At 45.2% G+C, this 20,130-nt stretch overlaps 1 protein-coding gene across 3 annotated transcripts in view; it reads left to right on the plus strand.

Annotated features, from left to right (window-relative positions):
* RC3H2 (ring finger and CCCH-type domains 2) overlaps positions 1-20,130 on the plus strand; it is a 2,406,224-nt gene that overhangs the window by 394,981 nt on the left and 1,991,113 nt on the right. The window lies entirely within an intron of this gene.

Here is a 20,130-nt window from a genome sequence, read left to right on the forward strand (position 1 = left end):
ACCCTGTTCCCACTGATAAAGAGGCAAGGGCTTTGGATAGATGGGGAAAGAAAGTGTATTCTTCTTCCACTTTAGCCATGAGGCGTTGAATTGTCAGTTTCACATGCTAAAATATCAAAATTATCTCCTTTCACAACTGAAATCTAAGGTGGATGCTTTGGCGGAAGGTATTGAGTGTAAAGAGTTGCTGGATTTAGTACATGTGTCTGAACAAGTGGGTAAGCATTCTTTGCAATGTGGTTTTGATGCTGTACAGGCCTCCTCGAGGGTGGCTGCCACTAGTTCTGTTCTTCACTGGCATGCCTGGTTGAGGGATCAGAATTTAGCTGAGCATGTTAAGACAAGGATTTTGGATGCTCCTTTACAGTCTGATGTGTTGTTTGGTTCGCCTGTGGAAGCAGTTTTAAAGAAAATGGAGGACAAAGCTAAGTCTATGCAAACTGTTAAAGATTTATTGCAGGTGCAGCCACCAAGTTTAGTAGAAGTTGGCCTACTAAGGGATGGACATATCCTGCTTATGATTCCCAGTCTAGGGGTAGGTCTAGGCGTGGTAGGGGCAGAGCTCAAGGTTCTTTTAGGCCTAGAACAGGGAGTTCACCTGCTCAGACTTCTGGTGAGGGCAGGGGTCAGTCCTTTCGTAAACAGACCCAATGACCTGCCTTTTCAGCTGCCAGTAGATTCTCGTCTGGCAGCTCCTTTGGGAGGAAGACTGTCTCTTTTCAAAGAAAATTGGGATTTAATTACTCAAGACAGATGGGTGTTGGATATCATTCACCACGGTTACAGGTTTTATTTCCATACATTGCCCCTTTCAAAGGCATGCCAGACGTTCCTCCTCCACAAAGGAAAGAGGCTCACAAGCAAATTTCTCTGTTACTCCAAATAGGGGCCATTCAGCCAGTCCCTGTATCAGAAAGGGGCCTAGGATTTTATTCTCGCCTGTTCCTAGTACCAAAGAAGGGGAACACGTGGAGACCAATTTTGGATTTATCTATCCTCAACACTTATCTGGACATTCCCAAGTTCAAGATGTTGACGTTACAACAGCTTTTACCTCTGCTGGGCAAAGATCACTGGATGGTAACTTTAGATCTCAAGGAAGCTTACCTTCATGTGCCTATAAGACTAAGTTGCAGGAAGTATCTGCGTTTTCGAGCTGGAAATTCTCATTATCAGTTCTCTGCATTGCCCTTTGGCTTATCTACTGCCAGAGTATTCACAAAGGTTCTGGCTCCAGTGATAGCTTACTTCAGGCTAAAAGGAATTCAAATCTATCCTTACTTGGACGACTGCCTGATTCTGGCTCAAGAAAAGGAAGACCTTCTACAGCATCTGGAATATGTTATAGCAGTGCTAAGATGCCTAGGGTATTCTGTGAACGAAATAAAGTCCAGTCTAGTACCCTCTCAAGACATGTGCTTTCTGGGTGTGAGACTGAATACAGCAGCCCAGATGGCCTTTTAACCCCGGACAAACAAAAGAGTCTATCCCTTTACTTCCATCAACTATCTCATCAGTCCGTGCTGACTGCAAGGACAGTCCTTCAAGCATTAGGGTTCATGGCATCTTGTATTCTGGTGCTTCCCAATGCCAAACTGCATATGAGGAAGCTGCAATGGTATCTCAAAATGTATGGACACAGCACTGCCAGGATTTGGACACTGTCATTCAAATAATACCTTGCCTTCAAAAAAAATTCTTGTGGTGGGCTCAAGAATGTCACCTAAACAAGGGACTCTCTGTGACCCGGCCAGAGGCGAGTCAGATTTTAACGACAGATGCCTCGGACATTGCTTGGGGAGCTCATCTAAATGGAAAGTGGATACAAGACAAGTGGCCTGCCAGACTACAGCATCTACATATCAACATGAAGGAGATGTTAGCAGTCCAGTTTGCATTAATGGCTTTCAAGGAGTTACTTCTTCCAGGGCAGGTGTTGATTCTAACAGACAACACAACTGTCATGTGGTACATCAACAAACAAGGGGGAACACATTCTCATCCTCTATGCAGGCAAGCAATGATTTTATGGGAGACTGCGCTCAGCTTGCAACTAACTCTTCAGGCAAGGTTTCTGCCGGGAGCACAGAACTCCTTAGCAGATGTGTTAAGCAGACAAATCATGGATCCCCACAGTGGAAACTGGATCTTCATGTATTTCAGAAATTGGCAGTGTCATGGGGAACTCCAGACATAGATCTGTTCGCTTCTCCACTAAACCACCAGCTGCCAAAGTTTTGCACAAAGGGTTTCATCACACAGCTTGGAAAGTGGATGCTCTTTCTTTCAGTTGGAAAAATCTTCATGTGTATGCCTTTCCACCTCTGCCTCTTCTTCCAAAGGTGCTCTTAAAGGTCAGACAAGACAAGCCAAGGATGATTTTAATAGCTCCAGATTGGCCTCGGCAACACTGGTACCCACTACTAAGGAGTCTGGTATGGAAGCCTCCATGGCCTTTACCTTTGATTCCACATCTGTTATCTCAGAAGGACGGTCATCTGCTCAATGTCAAGCTTCACTCTCTTCATCTAACAGCCTGGCATATTCTGTGTTGAAACACAGCAGGTCTCAACTTCCTCAACAAGTTTTAAATGTGATTATGGAAGCTAGAAGACCTAGTACAAGGAAAGTGTACGCAGAAAAATGGAAGAGGTTTTTATTTTGGAGTACAGCAAAGAATTTGGAGATTTGAGTGTGGCTCTTCAATATCTTACTGAGTTATTGGACAAAGGTTTGTCCTTCTCTTCCATTAAGATTCATGCTGCAGCAATTTCAGCTCACTATGATTGTGACCCACCATTGTTTTCGCATCCTTTGTTCAAGCAGTTTCTTAGAGGGGCAAAGAATATAAGACCCCATAGATCTCCTACTCCTGCTTGGGATCTCAGTTTTGTGTTGGGAAAACTTACTCTACAACCTTTTGAGCCTGCGGCTACTGCTGAATTGAAATACTTGTCATGGAAGACTGCTTTTCTGTTGGCTATTACTTCTGCAAGAAGGGTGTCTGAATTGCAGGCCCTTATGGCAGTAGAGCCCTTTTTGATTTTCCATAAGGATAGGGTATCATTACGTACTAATCCTTCCTTTATGCCTAAGGTGGTTTCTAGTGTGGCTTTAAACCAAACTATTCATTTGCCTATTTATGCAGACCCCCAAAATAAAGGGGAAAAGATTTTGCACACTTTAGATGTACACAGGCAATTGCGTTATTATTTAAGCAGGACTAAGGATTTTAGGCAGTCTCAGCAGTTGTTTGTTTCTTTTGCTTTGAGTTCGCAGGGCAAGCCTGTGTCAAAACAAACTATTTCTAGGTGGATTGGGTTTTGCATTGCATTTTGTTATTCCCATCATGGCAAGGAGATTCCAGCTGGGATTAGGCCTCATTCCACTAGGGCTACTGCCACTTCAACAGCATTTCTAAGGGGTGGCAACTAAGGATATTTTGGAGGCAGCTACTTGGAGTTCAGTGCATACTTTCTCTAAGCATTATCACCTTCCTCTCTACTCTAAGTCTAGGGCTGGTTTTGCCACAGCTATTTTGCAAGGCATGTTGTCAGCTCCTGCTTCTTTATGATTTGCCAGCCTCCCTTACCTCTGCTTTGGGATTCTACCCAATAGTTAGGACTGCAGCAATGTGGAATGAAGAACATAGTACAGTTTTGTACCTACCATAAATGTAGATGTTCGAGGATCCACATTGCTGCAGTCCATTTTACCCTCCCTCCTTCCCCTCTGTGTTTAGGGGTGGTTGTGTAGGTGAGGTTATATGCTGATATTTTTGTATATATTTTGTATATATTGTACATATTTTGGTGCAGGTATATTGGGCCTTGTCTTTTTAGGGTCTTCTGACATCTGGGGCAAGAAAAGACTGAGGATATGACGTCGGTCATGCGCATTAGTACCCTGACGTACTGACGTCAGTCTAATGCGCCCTGACCGACGTCAGCCATATACTCTGGTATTCGGGCCGACTGGACAGCGGACTACCCAATAGTTAGGACTGCAGCAATGTGGATCCTCGAACATCTACATTTATGGTAGGTACAAAACTGTACTTTTCTTATGCTTCAAGTTCCCAAGGTAAAGCCATTTCAAAACAGACCATTTCTAAATGGATTGCTCATGGAATCAGATTTTGTTATTCTCACCATGGAAAGCAAATCACAGGGAGTATACGGACTCATTCCATCAGAGCTGCTGCCACTTCTGCGGCCTTCCTCAGGGGAGTTCCTACCAAAGACATTTTGGAAGCTGCAACCTGGAGTTCAGTGCGTAAATTTTCTAAGCACTACAATATACCTCTGTACTCTAAGTCTAGGGCAGGCTTTGCCTCTGCAGTCTTGCAGGGCCTTTTAGCCGCTCCTTCCTCTTTATGACCACCTCCCTTTCTTTCAGCTTTGGGATTCTACCCTACAGTCATGACTGCAACAGTGAAACACGATGAACATAGTACAGTTGTGTACACCTACCATAAATATAGATGTTCGAGTGTCTTCGCTGTTGCAGTCTGGGTAACCCTCCCTCCTGTCCCCTCTTATTTTTACTTTTGTGTATTTCCTTTTTTCACCATTCTTCTGAGGTGTATTTGCAAAGGTTATGGGACCTTTTTCATTTTGGGACCCCTGACATCTGGGGCAAGAAAAACTGGAGAAGATGGCGTCGGCTGTCAGCTTTGTACTCCTGGCGCTCTGACGTCAGGGAGCATGGTTGAACAGCTGACGCCGGACCCAGACTTTGTGATTCTGGCCGACCGAGGGCTGCCTGCCGGCAGGGGAGAACCCTGCAGTCATGACTGCAACAGTGAAGACACTCGAACATCTACATTTATGGTAGGTGTACACAACTGTACTTTACTTTCAAAAGAGGTATCTGATTTTCCCTGGATCAGTCCTCTCATTTATCAGTTTACTTGGCTGGTAAAAAGACAAAGAAGGCAGAGCTCCTCACACTGTGGATATGCACCACCAGCTGACATGATTTCTGAAATGGGTTTGAGTTTGAGAAGGGTGCGCGCGTGCTCGTGTGTATAGATAATCTCTCTCTCTAAAAATGTAGTATAAAATGTAATGTGTACACGTCTGTGTGTATCTATATGTGCGTCTGTACATGTCTGTGTGTGTTTTATATATAGATATAGGTACAGATACAGGTATATAGATGTGTATGTGTGTGTGTGTGTGTGTGTGTGTAGAAGAAAGAATTTAGAATTGTTTTGTGTGTAGGTAAGTTCCATCTGTTCTGGTTGCCTGGTTGCACTCCTTTTCTGCAGCAGGTAGTGGCTGCTTTGCATTGTAAAGGTACAGCGTACATTGGCAAATAACAGGAAGATTCTCCTCTGAAAAGAAGCAAATATTTTTCAGTTAGGGCTCATTAAGAAAAAGCTAACCATTTTTCTGCTGATATCTTTCACGATGATGTCCTTCAAGGATGCATCTGCAGTCCTTACATATGGGTTGTCCTGCCTCAGGCAGCCCTTCGGTCGGCCGGATTCCAAAGTCTGGGTCCGGCGTCGGCTGATGTCGCCCTCTCCCCGACGTCATAGTGTCCGGGGTATAAAAGCGTCAGCCGACACCATCTTCCCCAGTCTTTCTTGCCGCGTGGTGCCCGAAGCAGAAGCAGTTCGCAAGTGCCGGTCGGCCAGCTCCTGTAACTTCAGGTCACACGAATGGATGCTGCACCCAGACACAGCCAATGTCAGATCAAACGCTTAAAGTTAATAATTGCTTAACTTGTGGGAAACAAATACCTCATAAGGATTTCCATTCCTACTGCCTCCCCTGCCTAGGCCCAGACCACAACGTCTCGGCCTGTACAGCCTTTGCCTCCTTCAACCGACGCACTCTTAGGCGTCGGGCGGAGTTTGCAGAGGAATGTTTTGGGGCTAGTTACTGTTACAATATGCCGTCGGAGACTCCGACTTCTCATTTAACCAAAAAACAGAAGGACAAGGACCGACACGCGGACCGTGGTTTCGGCTGAAACCGCACCTAGGCCTACCGCGAGTGTCTCGGTCTCGGCTGAAACCGAGTCCTTGGTACTTCCGACAGTCGAAACTGCACAACCGACAACCTCGGCCCAGGAGGCCTCTTCTGAGTCGGTTATAGAATTTCCCTCAGAAACCGGTGTTCCGGAAACATCCAACACCATTTCCTGCTAAACAGCCAAAATCTCTGCCTCCCAAGGCTATTCCTCAGGGATCCACTACAGGTTCACAGATTTTAAGTTTAGCTGAGGACCTTATGTCCTTAATTAAGGGCTCTCAGCCACATCCGGACAGAGGCTCTCATCCTCCTCTAGACAAAAGGCCCAGGGTTGAGCTCACTGATCCCCAGTCCTCTGATGAGGCCTCAGATGGCTCTGCTCTTTCAGACTACCAGGAGGAGGCCTTTACGGCCTACGAGGATTCTGATGCAGACGAATCTATTCCCTCTGCCTCCCCTCCTGAAGAGCTGTCCTTTGGGGAGACCCTTCACTCCATGAGAGAGTATTTCAAATGGCAGGGCCAGGAATTCTCTGATTCCAGGAAGAGATTAAGGACGTTTTTGCATTTACCTCCGCATAGACCTTTGGCTATTGCTCCTGTTTTGAATGTAATTGATGATGTGTACTCTGAGTCTAGCATTCCCCCTGACTCCCTTCCTCCGGCTCCTGTCAAACACGATAGGTACTACAGGGTCCCGGACTCGCATCATTTCCTTTACAAGGCCCACTCTGCTGACCCTGAAACTATTTCCCAGGGCCCTAAAGGGGTTGCATCTGCCACTACTAAAAATCCACTCCCCTCTGAAAGGGAGTCTAGGGCTTTAGAGAGATTGGGTAAAAAAGTGTATACTTCTTCCACTCTTTCTATGAGGGCATTAAATTGTCAATTCCATATGATACAGTACCAAGAGTATTTGTTAGATGAATTGCATAAAAAACTGTCTTCACCTGAACCCCTAGATCGCAAGTCACTTCAGGATCTGGTACATAACTCCCAACAGGTTAGCAACCATTTCTTGCAGTGTGGTTATGATGCATTGGAAGCTTCATGTAAGTCAGCAATGACAGGTGTAGTCATACGTAGGCATGCTTGGCTGAAGGAACAAACTCTGCCAGATCATGTTAAAGCAAAGCTTCTGGATGCGCCACTGGAAAAGCAAAAGTTATTTGGCTCCACTGCTCAGGAGGTCTTAAAGAAATTTGAGGAAAAGGCTAAATCTGTACAAACAGTCAAAGATTTTCTCCAGGTCCAACCACCGAGATTCAGCAGAAATTGGCCCTCTAAGAATTGGTCCTTTCCAGACACAGAGAGATTTCAAAGAGGCAAGAACAGGCGTGCCAGAGGTAGAGGGCAAGCTAGAGGCTCCTACAGAGGAAGTCAATGGCAGCCTCCTAACCAGAGAGGTAGTGCAGGACCTACAACTGCTGACAAGGTCAGACTCAATGACTTTACCTTGACCCCGCCAACCAGGGCTCAATTGGAAGCACCTTTGGGCAGAAAGCTATCTTTATTCTCAAAAAATTGGCACAGTATTACAAGGGACAAATGGACACTACAAATAATAGACAAAGGATACAGGTTCCATTTTCATTCATTACCAAAAAGAAAAGGCATGCCAAACCTGCCACCGAATCAAAGGGCAGAGGCTTTAAAACAAATTTCCAACCTATTGCAAATGAAAGCTATAGAAAAGGTTCCTCTCACAGAACAAGGCCAAGGATTTTATTCCAGACTATTCCTTGTCCCAAGAAAAGAAAAACAATGGAGGCCTATTCTCGACTTGTCCGCACTGAATACTTATCTCATTGTGCCAAAATTCAAAATGCTGACCCTACAGCAACTCCTTCCCATGCTGGGCAAGGGGTCTTGGCTGGTAACTCTAGACCTCAAGGAGGCATACCTGCATGTCCCTATCAGACAAAGTTGCAGAAGACACCTCAGATTTCTTGCAGGTTCAGAGCATTATCAATTCTCAGCATTGCCCTTTGGCTTATCTACTGCACCCAGAGTATTCACGAAATGCCTGGCATCAGTAATTGCACACTGCAGACTTCAGGGGATTCAAATATACCCATATCTGGACTGCCGTATACAAGCGGACAGCCAACAAACTTTGGTAAAACACTTGAATTATGCCATCCGCCTACTTCAGGCTTTGGGATATACAGTCAACATTCACAAATCAAGACTTGTTCCATCCCAAAGGATAATTTTTCTGGGTGCGAAACTAGATACAACCACCCAAATGGCTTTTCTCACGGAAGAAAAACAAAGACAACTACCGGATTATTTCGAAAATCTGACAAAACAAACTCAGCTGACTGCAAGGAAAATCCTGCAGGCCCTGGGTTACATGGCATCTTGCATTCTTCTGATTCCACAAGCAAGGCTACATATGAGAAAACTACAATGGTACCTAAGGAATTTATGGTGTCAGCACAGTCACAGCCTAGAAGCTTTGATACCACTCATTCCATGCCTTCAAGAGGAATTTCTGTGGTGGGCTCAAGCAAGCCAGTCAAACAGGGGTCTGCCCTTCAGCAAACCAATAATCAGCCAAACCATTACAACGGACGCTTCAGACCATGGATGGGGAGCACACATGGAGGGCAGATGCATTCAAGGTCTATGGTCACAGAAAGAATTGCGCATGCACATAAACCAAAAGGAAATGCTGGCTGTGATACATGCAGTCAAGGCCTTCAAACATTTTCTGCATCTGTTAATAAGGACAGACAATACCACAGTTATGTGGTACATAAACAAGCAAGGAGGTACCCATTCCTACCCTCTTTGCATGCTGGCAATGAATCTTTGGGAACTTTCCCTAAAAATCAATATAGAGCTGCAATCCCAGTTTGTGCCAGGAAAAGACAATATACTGGGGGACAGCCTAAGCAGAACTTGGCACATATCCTGGAATACTTGGCCGAAGTGCACCACAAAGGCCTTTTTTACTCTTCCATAAAAATTCATGCTTCAGCAATTTCAGCAGAATACAATACTGATCCACCTGTCTTCTCTCATCCTCTCCTAAGGCAGTTTCTAAGGGGAATTAAAAACATCAATCCTCCAAGGAAACCACCAGTGCCTACATGGGACCTTAACTTCATGTTGAAAAAATTAACTCTACCTCCCTTTGAACCAGCAGCATCTTCTGAACTACAGTTCCTGTCTTGGAAGACTGCCTTCCTTCTGGCCATAACCTCAGCAAGAAGAGTATCTGAGTTGCAGGCGCTCATGGCAGTACAACCATTCCTTATTTTTCATCAGGACAGAGTCTCACTGAGAACCAATCCTTCATTCATGCCAAAGGTGGTATCCAGGGTCTCACTGAACCAAGCTATTTACCTGCCTACCTTCTTTCCAAATCCACAAAACAAAGGGGAGAAACTTCTGCATACCCTGGACATTCACAGACAGTTGCGCTACTACTTGGACAGAACTAAGACTTGCAGAAAAACTGACCAGCTTTTTGTAGCATATGCTGCTGGTGTACAAGGAAAAGCAATTTCCAAACAGACAATTTCAAAATGGATAGGGAATTGCATTCGATTCTGTTACTCTTTTCATGGCAAAACTGTGCCAGCTAACATTAGACCTCATTCCACCAGAGCCACAGCCACCTCCACAGCCTTCTTAAGAGGGGTGGCTACCAAGGACATTTTAGAAGCTGCTACATGGAGCTCCGTGCATACATTTTCCAAGCATTACAATTTACCCTTATATTCCAGATCCAGAGCAGGCTTTGCTATGGCAGTCCTGCAGGGCATTTTAGCTACACCATCCCTTTCTTAGATCCTACCACCCCCAGCTTGGCTATGGTATTCTACCCATATGTAAGGACTGCAGATGCATCCTTGAAGGACATAGTACAGTTTTGTACCTACCATAAATGTAGATGTCCGATAGGTATGCATCTGCAGTCAGGTTTACCCTCCCTCCTTCCCCTCTGTGGTATTCCTGGGTACTTATCCCTCTTATAGCTAGCTGGGGTTGTCTGTTATTATTGTCTATTATGGTGTATTTGTTTTATATTACTGTGCATGTTTGAAATTTTTTGCATTTCTCCAAATTTAGCCTTCCTTAGAGGGCACCTGGCATCTGGGGCAAGAAAAACTGAGGAAGATGGCGTTGCGCTATGACGTCGGGGAGAGGGCGACATCAGCCGACGCCGGACCCAGACTTTGGAATCCGGCCGACTGAAGGGCTGCCTGAGGCAGGACAACCCATATGTAAGGACTGCAGATGCATTCCTATCGGACATCTACATTTATGGTAGGTACAAAACTCTACTTTCTTCGTGTTTCACTGTTGCAGTCATTACATTTGGGTTATATGCTTGCAGTAGCCCTCAGTCGGCCTGATTAACAAAGTCTTGGGTCCTGTGTCGGTTGCTGTTCCTTCTTTAATGACGTCAGGTTGTCATGGGTGTAAAACATGCAGCTGATGACATTACGTCAGTCTTTCTTGCCATGCGGTGCCTGAAGCAGAAGCAGTTCGCAAGTGCCGGTTGACAGACTCCTGAAATTTTTGTTTTCGAGTTTCAGAACCGAAGTCTTCAACTAAAGCTAATTACCCCATTGGGGAAACTTTTTCTTGCTCCTTACCGATGTCAGTAAAAGTTAATAATTGCATTACTTGTGGAAAGCAAATACCTCATAAAGATTTTCATTCGTACTGTATTCCTTGCCTAGGCCCTGACCACGATGTACCTTGCTGTCGGTTTTGTGCTTTATTTAATCAGCGCACTCTCCATCGTCAGTATATTTTTGCCTCTAAATATTTCGGTTCTCGGTTTAATTATCCAGAAATGTTGTCGGTTAGCCATCTGACTATCGGGATTTCGAAAAAATGCAAAGTTAAAGACAGAGATAGGCCTCCGAGGTCCAAAACTGCTGGTGACGCTTCTCCTAAGTCAGTCGCCAGTTCGTCGGTACTCATTGAGGTGCTTTCGCAGCACCTGATCCCCGCTACTTCTGATTCTCAGGCCTCTACTAAGACCCGTTTGGAGTCTGGTTTACCACGAGATGCTTAAACTATGGAACCCGCAAATGTCTCTACCTTGGATGGGTCCGGAGCCACTGTGCAGGCACCGGCTTCTGAGGGTGTATTCAGGCCTACGGACTTGCATATTAAACAGACGCATCCTTCTTCATTTAGGCCTAAATCTCGAACCATGCCTAAAAAAACGATGCCCAGGCCGCATGCTCAGGCCTCTATGCCTAAAAAACAAATGATAAGAATGGCTGAAGACCTTATAACTTTAATCAGGGGAAGCCAACCTCCCCCTTCTAAGAGACCTAGGACTGCAAACCTCCCCCTTCTAAGAGACAAAGGACTGAAGTTGTTTGAATCTTCTGGCCAGGATTCTGATTTTTCTGATTCTTCTGATGATCTGGATTTGCCCTCATCTACTTATGAGGATTCTGATGCAGGGGACTCTCTTCCCCCTGCTTCCCCTACAGAGGATTTTTCTTTTGGTCAAACCTTACATACTCTAAGGGAGCATTTCCACTGGGAAAGCCAGGATTTTTCTGGCTCAAAAAAGAGGCTTAGGGATTTCTTACTCCTGCCTCAGCATAGGCCTTTAGCTGTTCCTCCTGTTCTAGACATTGTTGATGATGATTTTTAAGAATCTAGTTTGGCCCCTGATTATTTGCCTCCTGCTCCCAGAAAACCTGGCAGATATTACAGGGTTCCTGATTCACACAAGTTCCTTTTTAAAAATCCTATTGCGGATCCAGAGACTATTTCACAGGGACCCAAGGGCATTAAGGCTTCTACTGCTAAAAATCCTACCCCTTCTGATAGAGACTCCAGGGTGCTGGATAGATGGGGTAAGAAGGTTTACACTTCTGCAACCTTGGCCATTAGGGCTTTAAACTGCCAGTTTCATATGTTAAAGTATCAGCAACATGTTATTGGATTACTTAAACAAAAATGATTTTGATTACTGACTGTGCTGAAAATGAAGAATTACAGGATTTAATGCATTCTGCTGAACAGTTGGGAAAACATATTTTGCAATGTGGATTTGATTCATTAGAGGCCTCTTGTAGGGCTGCTGTTACTGGTCTGTGCTCAGAAGGCATGCTTGGCTTAAGGAGTAATCTTTGCCTGATCATGTTAAAGCTAAATTGTTGGATGCTCCCTTAAATCAGGACCGCCTTTTTGGCAACAAGGCTGAGGAAGTTCTTAAAAAGATGGAAGATAAAGCAAAATCTATGCAAACTGTTAAAGATTTCTTACAAGTTCAGCCTCCTAGATTTAGTCGGCACTGGCCCTCTAAGAATAGGTCCTTTCCAGTCCCTTCCTGGTCTTCACAAGCCAAACCCAGACATAGCAGAAACCCCAGGTTTCAGTCCCAGGGGACACACAACACTAAGCAGTGGGGGGTTTCCGCATCCAAATCAGGGAGACTCCCCCTATGGAAAACTGTCTCAATGACTTGCTTTTAAAACTTCCAAGCACTTCCCATCTGAAAGCTCCTTTAGGCGGAAAGATTGGTCTGCAGGCCAAAAACTGGGAACTCATTACCCAGGACAAATATGTTTTAAATATAGTGTTCCGAGGATACAGATTTCACTTCCACACCTTACCAACACCATGGCCAGATCTACCCCCAAATCAGTGGGCAGAGTCCCAAAATCAAGTACTCTCTCTCTTAAGCATGGGGGCTATTCAGTTGGTACCAGAAGAGGAAAAGGGGCAGGGTTTCTATTCAAGACTTTTTCTCGTACCCAGAAAAGGCAATACATGGCGTCCTATCCTGGACCTTTCTACTCGAATTACCTTTCTGCTGATTCCAAAATTCAAGATGCTGACTCTTCACCAGCTGCTTCCTATGCCAGGCAAAGGTGCATGGTTGGCAACACTAGACTTAAAAAAAAGCATACCTGCACATCCCTATCAGGGAGTCTTGCAGAAGATATCTATGCTTCAAAGCAGGCTACATGCACTATCAGTTCTCTGCACTGCCCTTTGGCTTATCTCAAGTGCGCTAGCCGAATTAAAGCATTTACTGTGTTTCTGTACCTAATTTCTGCTACTTTGTAAAAAAAAAAAAAAAAAATCCTTCTTTCCCGCCTTTACTGAACTAGAATAGTCCAGTCTTCAGGTATTGCTGATCTCTGGGCTGTGTCATAGTTCCTGTGTTGCCCATATCCTTTATTTGGATAGGAGGAAGCTTCTTTGTTCACCAGTGGGAGTGGGGAGCTCTGAGCAGCCTATCTGTCCCTTGAGGAATGGTTCCAGCCCAGAAACTTGTAGCTTATTGGCCGTTTTAGGCCATTTCCTATCTCTTTCTAACCCCCCCCCTGCTTTAAAGCCTGCTTTAGTGCGCTTTTGCGCTTGTAATTGACTCAGCACAGCTCCTCGTGGTGTCCTGCAGAGTTCTACAAGCAGCAGCGAGTGGAAAAGTGACTTTCTATTGATTATAAGTATTATTTTTGCCTGCTTCTCGCCGAAAAGCGAGTTTCTTTAACTAAATAAGCTCTGCAAAGTTGTTTTTCTGCATTCCTGACTGTATTCCTGAGTTTTTGCACTTTTAAAGTTTGTTTTTGCTTAGTTTAACTGCTAGGCTACACACTCAAGTGCGCTAGCCGAATTAAAGCATTTACTGTGTTTCTATACCTAAGTTCTGCTACTTTGTAAAACAAAAAAAAAAAAATATCCTTGTTTCCCGCCTTTACTGAACTAGAATAGTCCAGTCTTCAGGTATTGCTGATCTCTGGGCTGTGTTATAGTTCCTGTGTTGCCCATATCCTTATTTGGATAGGGGGGAGCTTCTTTGTTCACCAGTGGGAGTGGGGAGCTCTGAGCAGCCTATCTGTCCCTTGAGGAGTGGTTCCAGCCCAGAAACTTGTAGCTTATTGGCCGTTTTGGGCCATTTCCTATCTCTTTGTAACCCCCCTGCTTTAAAGCCCGCTTTAGCACGAATTTCCGCATAGCGCAGCATCGGGCAGCGCCGCTTAATCGGGTTTAAACTATTCCCGGCTCCACAAGGTCTACTCCTTCACTTTTTCCCTTGGAACTGCTCTAACTCTCAAACTAAACAGTCTATTCTCAATCTAAAACCCTGCACCTGCTCATATAAGCAATTTTTTATAAGTTAAGCACTAATAAACTAAAAAAGCACTACATCCTCATATAATCCCCTTGAGTACCTCATCCCCTATCGGTCCTTCTGATTCAGTTACAAAAGAGTTCCCTATACTATTCTAGCATGTCGAAAGGTCAGTTGCTGGCTTCCTCTCCAGTCCAGCTGGTGAATCTGGGAATCTTGAGGCGATGTTACAACTGCCTCATGTACACAGACAACCTTCTCCTCCTCCCAACAAGTACAAATATATGTGAGAGATGCAACCATATAGCCAAACTGGAGGCTGAGCTCTCTCGACCCAGTACTGGCGTAACCAGTCAGGAGGAGAAGGTAACCACACACACCATAAATCCAGTCTCACATAGACCTACCACAACTGCAAACCAAATACATAAACACACAAAAACATACTCGGAGGCTCTAAATAAAAATCTGCCAAAGCAGCAGAGACCGCCAAAGCAGACATCCAAGCAACCACTACCCCAAAACAAATCACATGCAATACATATTTCACAAAGTCAGTGTGCCAAACAGTCACAGCCCTTAAGGCCTAACAACATACCTGATACACTTGTAATAGGTGACTCTATAGTCAGATACACTGACGTACCGCTCACCAGGCTGAACAAGGAAAAGGTCACAGTGAGCTGCCTGTTGGGCGCTAGAATCCGCCACATAACACAAGCACTCAGGTCACTCCAAAGCAGGTACAAATATGACTCCAACATTTTCCATGTTGGTGTGAATGACCTGAGACGTACCTCCCTGGACTACATGAAAAGAGACATAGAGGAGCTCTCTGATTATGTAGCCCAGGCTGGTATGACCCTGACCTTGAGCAGCATCTTACCCTCACCAAGAATGATGCCACAGTATAAAGATAAAATGATCACTTTCAACAATTGGCTTACGTATTGGTGTCATTCAAAGGGGATCCAGTGTCTGTCTGCTTGGGATGACATGCTCGACAAGCCACACTGCTTCGCAAGGGATGGCTTGCACCTGTCACCCCTGGGCTTTCGGATACTGGCAGAGGCTGTTGCTACCCCCATAGTGCCTTTTTTAGGCAAGGCTCAAAAGACAAAATCACCTCCTTAGACAACACAAGTAGAAAGAAACTAAGGGTAATGCTGCTCACTGCCAGAAGTCTAAACCTCAAGATGCACGCTCTCGAAGCCCTCCTCAGTATGGAGAACATCGATGTCTGTGCAGTGACAGAAACCTGGTTTAAGGCTCCTGAGAGCACCCCAGCAGTACCAGGTTATACCTCATATCATGCTTTTCGGCCCCAAAACTTGGACCAAACCACAAAAGGAGGGGGAGTATCCATATTCATCAAGGATACCCACACCTCCAGGTTAGTGGCATTGCACGAAGCATCGGAGACCATCCATGTGCAACTAACAGTGGGCAAAACTGCCTTCCAGTTTGTAGCATGCTACAGACCACCCTTTCAAACTCAGGAACCTCACTCGGCCTTCCTGAAGACACTGGAGAATATGAAGGTCTCTCCAAACACTATCATATTGGGGGACTTTAACTATCCAAACATAGACTTGGGAGCATTACTCAAGCCCAAACACCCTAGCCCAAAGGTTCCTAAAATTCATAAACTCAAATGCTATGGAACAACTAGTCACCACTCCCACAAGAGGGGAAAACGTACTAGACCTGATCATCACAAACATGTGGACACAGTGTTCCATACCAGAAGTATACTCCTCTTTGGTAAGATCAGACCATAAATTAATCTCACTGGAAATTCACATCCCGCCCCCAGCACAGAAGACCGCAGTGAAGAACTTCTCAAAAGCTGACTTCACACTTCTTAAATCCGAAGTGGAATCCTTCAAGGCCCCCGGGCCAGTGGAATCTACAGCCCAATCTGCTGAATCCTTTATAAATGCATTCTATGGACACCTTCAGGAATGCATGGATCATGCAATCCCAAATAAAACCAAGACCCATTTCCCCAAAGGCAGGCATCCTGTCTGGTGGACCCCAGCCATAAATAAGCTATACAACAGAAGGAGGAAGCTACTACATGATAGAGCAAAATCCCTAAAAGGGAAGGCATCTCTGATCAGTACTAGCAAAAAACTACGTTCCCTCATAAAATCATCCAAGGCCAGCTTTGAGAGAAAAATTGCACAAGACACTAAAGATGATCATAAGGCCTTCTTTAGTTATGTTAGAAACCTGGGTGGCAACTCACAGATATGCTCAGAGTTAGTCCATAATGACAAAAAATACACTGAACCCAAAGACATTGCCAACATCCTGGCAGACAGGTTCAGTGCAAACACCCCCCCCCTCCAAAAGGACAAATATCTATCCCAGCAGAGTGTTGCCTCCCTGACATCTCAGATGCCCAGGTGAGAGCCGCCCTCTCCAAAGCAAAAAACACAGCATCAGTGGGACCAGACTATGTTCCGGGCTGCGTGCTACATGAACTCCAAGAAGAGCTGAACCCACGCATAAGGCTGCTGTGCAATCTCAGCCTTACTACAGGATATGTAGCCAAAGAATGGCATACAGCAACAGTGGTCCCACTCCACAAAGGAGGTGCTTCTACGGACCCTGGAAACTACCGCCCCATAAGCATGACTAGCCTGGTCTGCAAAGCTGTGGAAAGGATCATTATGGAACTCATAAACAAAGACATTGGGGACCTACAGACACTGGATCCTACCCACTTCGGCTTTAAGGGCAGATCCTGCCTCTTGAACCTGGTCGACTTCTTTGAAACCATCACCAAGGCCATTGATGAGGGTAAGGTAGTTCAAACAGCCTACCTGGACCTCGCAAAAGCCTTCAACACAATACTCCACTCGGGCATCATAGACAAGCTCTCCAACTTAAATATAAACCCCTATGTAATAAGATGGGTTGCAAACTGGCTCAAGGACAGAACCAACATGGTCAGAATTGCTGGAGCCATGTCAGACTCTAAACCAGTCACAAGTGGCGTCCCACAGGGCTCAGTCCTGGGACCTCACTTATTCGGTATATATTTTTCTGAGGTACAGGCTAACACGGGAGGACTGTGGTTGACCAAGTTCGCAGATGACTGCAAACTGGGCACCATAACTGACTCTCCGGCTGACACAAGCATCCTCCAAAAGGGACTCATAGAAACGGATAACTGGTGCCAGAGCCATGGCCTTAAACTAAACGCCAAAAAATGTATAGTCATACCCTTTGGGAAAAACAAAGTGGCCACAAATTACCACATAGGTGGTAATCCATTAAGTACGGAAGAAGTAATTAGGGACCTAGGGACCCAAGTTGATATTAATCTCTCCTTTGACAATCACATTGCCAAAGTGGTTAGAAAGACCTTCTATATAGCCCATCTTATCATGAAAGGATTCACATCTAGATCAAGGAAGGTCACTGTGCCCCTGTACTCTTCCCTCATCAGGCCCATAATTGAGTACAATGCCCCATTTGGATGTACCTTACCCGACACCTGCAGCAACTAGAAACACCCCAAAAGTACCTCACAAAGAGGATCAAGGGACTCAGACAAATGCCATATGCTGTTCGGCTAAAGAAACTCCAGCTCTACTCAGTTGCATACCGCCTACTCAGAGGCGATCTATGCCTGACGTACAAAGCCATGTCCAACCCAGAATTAATGGACATGCTCCACCTCAGAAAATCCAAATCCCTTAGAGCTACGCGATCGAGAGAATTGAACCTCAGCACAGAAATAAATAGGACATGCTGGAGGGACAGATTCATAACCCAGAGGCTCCCTTCACTCTGGAGTAAAATCCCAGTCCATGTTAGGCAGAGCCCCTCACTACCCTCTTCAAGAGGAATCTTGACAAGTGGATGGGAGATCGTAGGTTCACCCCGGGGGTCACTTCTGTGTCACTGCTAGACAGAGGCACAGTAAACTAACCTTAAAAAGGGCACAGTAAACTCATTCCAAGGGGTGGCGAAAGCCAAACACACTCTGGCTAAGCTTGTAAATGCCCTAGGGCAGATAGTCTAGTATGAACCTATGAATCTATACTGCACCCAGGGTATTCACAAAGTGCCTAGCTCCAGTCATTGCATTTTGCAGGCAAAGAAATATCCAAATATATCCATACCTGGACAATTTTCTAATTCAGGCAGAAAGCCAGGACATACTTTTGAATCATCTGGCCTTTGTTCAAAGTGTACTGACTTGTCTGGGGTACACCATAAATGAAAAGAAATCACACCTGGTACCCTGTCAACAAATTATATTCCTGGGAGGAAGCTTGAATACAACTTCCCAGATGGCTTTCCTCACGCCAGAGAATCGGACTCATTTGACAACCTACTTCAAACAAGTGGCCACAAAACCCCAGTTATCTGCAAGGCAAATACTGCAAGCCTTGGGGTTCATGGCCTCCTGCATTCTTCTAATTCCATATGCAAGGCTGCATATGAGGAAACTGCACTGGTATCTCAAAAGCCTATGGTGTCAACATTCACAGGATCTAGAAGCTATGATTCCTATCATACCTTGCCTACGCCTAGAGTTCCTTTGGCGGGCAGAGGTTTGCCACCAAAACAAGGGACTTACCAGTCACACTACCCACTGTTGCCCAAACCTTAACAGACTCCTCAGACTATGTATGGGGGGCTCACCTGGCAGGGAAGTGCATTCAGGGCAAATGGAACCCAAGTCAAATGCACCTACATATCAATCAGAAAGAAATGTTAGCTGTAAAGAATGCTCTGACAGCCTTCAAGGGACACATTCTTCCAGGACAACTAATGGTAAAGAAGGACAACACCACGGTCATGTGGTACATAAACAAGCAGGGGGGTATACACTCTTACTCCTCTGCAGACTAGCCATGGCATTGTGGAACACAGCCTTTAGCTACCAAGTGAATCTACAAGCTCAATTCCTGCCAGGAAAACTAAATACACTGGCCAGATGGACTAAGCAGAAACCTCATGGACCCACACAAGTGGAAACTGGAATCAAATTTTCAACATATTGACAAGCAGATGGGGGAGCCCAGATATAGACCTGTTTGCTTCCCCCCAGAACCATCAATTGGACAAATTTTGCACAAGGATTCCCCACAAACTAGCTTGGAAAGTGGATGCTCTGTCCTTCAGCTGGAAAAACGTATCAGTTTATGGCTTTCCTCCTCGGCCTCTACTCTCCAAGGTTCTACTAAAGATCAAACAGGACAAGCCAAGGACGATTTTAATTGCACCAGACTGGCCGCGCCAACACTGGTACCCCCTCCTGTGCAGTGTGTCACGCTTGGCCCCATGGCACCTGCCTCAGACTCCTTCCCTGTTGTTTCAGCAGGAGAATCAGATTCTGCACCCTCAGCTGCAAACCCTGAACCTAGCAGCCTGGCTAATTATTTAATATCTCCTTTACCACCCCTCAGTAAATCAGTGATGGATATCATTTTAGAGGCTAGGAGGCCTAGTACTAGAAAATCTTATGGTGCAAAATGGAAAAGATTTTGTACCTGAAACCAATCTCAAGGGATGAGCGCAGAAGTACCTATTTTACCTCAGATTCTACGATAGTTGATTGAGATGCTTCATAAGGGCTTGTCCTTTTCCTCCATCAAAATTCATGCCTCAGCTATTTCAGCTCATTGTAGCACAGAGCTTCCCTTCTTCTCTCACCCACTGGTCAAGCAGTTTCTCAGAGGGGTCAAAAATTTAAGGCCACAGAGGAGAGCTCCAACTCCAGCCTGGGACCTTAACTTTGTCTTGGAGAAACTCACTCTTCCTTCTTTCGAGCCAGCTGCTACTGCAGATTTAAAATTCCTTTCCTGGAAAACAGCTTTCCTTTTAGCATTCACTCATGCAAGAAAGGTATCTGAGTTACAGGCCCTTATGGCAGTGGAGCCTTTCATCATCTTTCATGCGGACAGGGTGTCCCTCAGAACCAATCCCTCCTTCATGCCCAAGGTGTTATCCAGTGTGGCTATTAATCAGTCCATTAATTTGCCTACCTTCTTTCCTAACCCACAGAGCAAAGGGGAATGGATATTGCACTCCTTAGATGTGCACAGACAAC

Source organism: Protopterus annectens, chromosome 16.part0 (genome assembly GCF_019279795.1).
Source record: "Protopterus annectens isolate FY-2018-M chromosome 16.part0, PAN1.0, whole genome shotgun sequence".
Taxonomy (NCBI): Eukaryota; Metazoa; Chordata; order Ceratodontiformes; family Protopteridae; genus Protopterus; species Protopterus annectens.